Genomic DNA, 3,530 nt, shown 5'->3' with positions numbered 1-3,530 from the left:
GAGATCTATGAAATCTTTCAATTGCCTTTGCATTTCATAGTCATTCATTTGCATACATCTCTCCTAGTAATTCATTAATAACATTAATAAAAAGAAAGGATTAATCGATGCGTATGTTCAGAATGGATCGCACGCCGTTTGTTATTAAGTGTAAACCAACAACCGCGCCAAGCGAACGCACATCAACTCCGTTGTTGGTAATCAAGACGAATAAAGGGGAAGGTCCGATACCGTTGAAGATCACTGCTCCAAGAGCTTTTCCCTACGAATCGAATAAGGCTGTGCCATGGATATACGACATCCATTCTTCTGCCGACAGCGATATCTCTAACATCGCTGGACTTGGGGGCATGACTAGGAGTGGCAGGATCTACACTCCCGAAGATCTTCATGATAAAGCTCCCAAGAATAAAGGAAAGGAAAAAGAAAAGGAGAAAACCGAGGAAAATAAAGAATCCGAGGAGGAGACTGACGAGCTGTTAAAATATATCCGACAGAGCGAGTACTCCATCGTGGATCAACTTCATAGGACGCCAGCAAAGATTACTCTGTTGTCGTTGATCCTAAGCTCCGAACCGCATCGGCAAGCTCTGTTGAAAGTCTTGAACGAGGCATACGTGTCGCACACTATCTCCCAAGACAAGTTTGAGGGGATTGTTAGTCACATCACGGCTAATGATCACCTCACTTTCACTGATGAAGAAATCCCCGCTGAGGGACCGAATCACAACAAGCCCTTGCACATCTCTGTAAAGTGCAAGGAATATCACATTGCTAAAGTCTTGGTGGATAATGGATCTTCCTTGAATGTGATGCCAAAAAGAACGTTCGATCAAGTGGCAATCAAGGGAATCCAAATGCGCCCGAGCAACATGATCGTCCGAGCTTTCGACGGTTCTAAAAGAGAAGTGGTGGGAGAAATTAATCTTCCAATCCAAATTGGACCCACCATCTTTAATGTCGATATTCAAGTGATGGACATTACTCCCGCGTACAGCTGTCTCCTCGGCCGACCTTGGATTCATGATGCGAAAGCTGTTCCCTCTACGCTCCACCAGAAAGTCAAATTCATAGTGGGTGACAAGCTGGTGACCGTACAAGCCGAAGATGACATACTCATCAGCAAGCCATCTGCCATACCTTACGTGGATGCAGCAGAGGAAGCTCTAGAGACCGCCTTCCAAGCATTGGAGATTGCCAATGTCGAAACGTTTCCCCGAGAAATGAAGAAGGTAGCCTACATGCTCACCAAGAACGGATACTTGCCTGGACAAGGACTTGGCAAGGATTCCCAAGGAATTCCCGAGCTACCCATTATTAAGGATAATCCGGGGAAACAAGGGTTAGGATACAACCCTAATAAAGATCAAAGGACGAAGAGGAACCAAGATCCTTCTCGACGTTCTTTAAGCCAGATCTTGAGGAAGGTCAGTTCACAAGCGTCAAGGCCGGTCGTCGTCATCAAGTGCTCTTCTTCTTCCGATAGGGATGTATAGACCTGATGACTGTTAGAGATCACTCCTCGGGGACAGCCCAACCCCCGAGCCTCGATAGGGCACATGTTTCCGCTAGAATTATAATAAAATCGTTCTTTATTAGTTCTTATTGCTTCTTTTCTTGCTTGCAATAAATTTCTAGACCACATTATTTTTAACCCTGTTTGAATAAGCATGAATGAGGTTAAAATCATCTTAATAACAATAAACCCGCATCATTTTTATGTGGAAGTGTGTGTGACAACTTGGAGCACCTTTCCTTGGCCTCGACAAGTGCCATCATGGATAAAAAAGAAATCCTTTAAGGACAAAATCCTAAAAACAAAAAAAGCTCAGCAGGAAACCCAAAAAGGGGGCTGCGCAAAAATAAGAGCAAAGAACCCGCTAAGAATCCCACGAAAGGGTGACCTAGGCAAAAATTAGGGTTGCAAAAATGAACAAAAACAAAGGTCCGCTGAGACGCCACAAAGGGGTGTTTTAGGCAAAAATAAGGACAATCAAAAAGCAAAAGAAATCCATGATGGTACCATGAGCTGAATTCAAAAAGAAAGGTTCAAGGGAAACTATCTAAGTTGTCGAATCACAACGTCAATAACAAGACTTTCTTAACTTCATAAGTGTTTAATCAAACAAGCCTAAACACATGAGCCTACCTTGGCCAGCCATTCTTACAAAAACCGTTTTCAAAACAATAATAATCCCCTCTAAAACACAAACTTTTGAACAAAAATATCTTTCCTTTCTTTTCTCTTGTCCCAAACGATTTTAGAATAATCTAGTGGAAACATGGAGATATAGTGGTCAATAGGAAGGTTGATATGTCTTCTAAAGGAAGGGAAGGATCACTGGGTTGATGACACCAATCTCGATATAACACGCATCATTCCTCGGTTACAGAAATCGGCAGCGCACAGCCCGTCTAGAGGAATGGCAAAAATCCAAGCAAAGAAACGCATCGGTTAATTCTTTTGAAAAATAAATCAAATAGAATTAGGTGCATCATACCGCATACATGCATACAGATGATAGGTGTACTGGAAGATCACTTATTCTCTGTTTATAGAAGAAAAAAAAATGAACTTCAGAAAAAACAATCCGCCCGTACCATGTTCAGTACGCCCGTACTAAAATTAGGGTTATGAACAAATTTTCAACTCAATACGGGCGTACTGAAATGAATACGGCCGTATTGGCCATAACGTCCACACCAATACGGGCGTATTGAATTCAATACGGCCCGTATTGGCCCATTCTTTTGTACATCAACAGTAAGATCAGTACGGCCGTACTGAATTCAGTATGGGCCGTACTGACCTAATTTTTTCTATAAATACGTCCCTCCTCCTCTCATTCATCACAACATCTTCATTCCTCTGCATACTTTATCTGTGAGTGTGTTTGAGATCCCTCCACAGGATCCGCCGGCAGAGGAATGAAGACCGGCCATTTGCTGTGTTTTCCTGCTTTTTGTTTATTTTGATTGATCGGGCTGTGCCCCACTCTTTTTATCATCATTGTACAAATTTCATTCCATTTTATTAATGAAATTTTCCACTTTCGAGTTCAAAATTCTTTAGCACTTTAATTTCTGTACAGAAAAAGCCGAAAAAGCCGAAATCGACTAAAAAGGCAAAAAATTCAGAAAATCCAACAATCGTACAGAATAACTGAGCCTGGAGAGGCTTGCCGAAATAAGACTCCCCAGAGACATCTCAGCTTGCACTCTTGGGCCGAATTCCCAGTGAAAGCTATCAGAGCAAGATCAGCAAGATTCCCCAATGGAAGCATGATCATCCAAACAAAATATCCGAGTCAAAGGACTTAGACTTCCTCAGTGGAAGATAGCTTTCCAACTCGAGCGACGAGTGAAGCTAAGCCTGAAGAGGCTTTCTAAATAATACTCTGGGATACATAAGATCCTCAATCCCCATTCGCCTACTCAGAGGCACTCCTTCAAAAAGAGAAAATCCGAAAAGATCAATAACCATTCCCCAAGCGGAATTCGGTATTCAGCTAAACACCGAACGTCAAGAT

The sequence above is a fragment of the Cajanus cajan genome, chromosome 10 (genome assembly GCF_000230855.2).
Source record: "Cajanus cajan strain Asha chromosome 10, NIPB_CcT2T_4, whole genome shotgun sequence".
Classification (NCBI taxonomy): Eukaryota; Viridiplantae; Streptophyta; class Magnoliopsida; order Fabales; family Fabaceae; genus Cajanus; species Cajanus cajan.
The sequence above is the reverse complement of the archived record's forward strand: the minus strand, read 5'-3'. Positions refer to the sequence as shown.